The following is a 544-nucleotide window of genomic DNA, read 5'->3' as shown; positions in this document are numbered from 1 at the left end:
AGGCCAGCGGGCCCAGCGGGCAGGGGCTCCGGGCTGAGCTGTGCAGACCCAGAAGCAGCTGCCTGGGGGAGCAGTGTGGTCGCAGGAGCTGCAGCCGTGCAGAGCTGGAGGCAGGGCAGTCCGTGCTCCCGCTGCCTCCCGGAGGGTACATGGGCCCCGGCTAAGGAGATGGGGGGCAGGGAACGAGACGCAGTGCTAACGCTGCCCAGGCTCCCTCCCTGCCCCCGGGACAGCCGGCCTGGTCAGAGGGGCCCCAGGCAGCCCACCTGCCACGACACCAGGACCCTAAGGGCACGAGCAGCACCCTTGCTGATCGTCGGCAGTGAGGAGTCTGCTCTCCGGGGACCTGGGACGCTCCGGCTGCGCAGACTGGACTCACAGGTGAGGGCAGCCTCTTGGGCTTTGGCGTGAACTCTGATCCCGCCCCACCTTCCCTCCTTCCGCCCTTCACCCACCCACCCGGCCGGCCGGTGCCTGCCTTCTCCGTCTGCAGCCCACGGGGGCCGCGCCAGGCCCGTGGCTCCCCACAAGCTCAGAGGACGGG

The sequence above is a fragment of the Myotis davidii genome, unplaced genomic scaffold (assembly GCF_000327345.1).
Source record: "Myotis davidii unplaced genomic scaffold, ASM32734v1 scaffold586, whole genome shotgun sequence".
In the NCBI taxonomy this organism is placed as follows: Eukaryota; Metazoa; Chordata; class Mammalia; order Chiroptera; family Vespertilionidae; genus Myotis; species Myotis davidii.
This window is presented reverse-complemented; position numbering follows the sequence as displayed.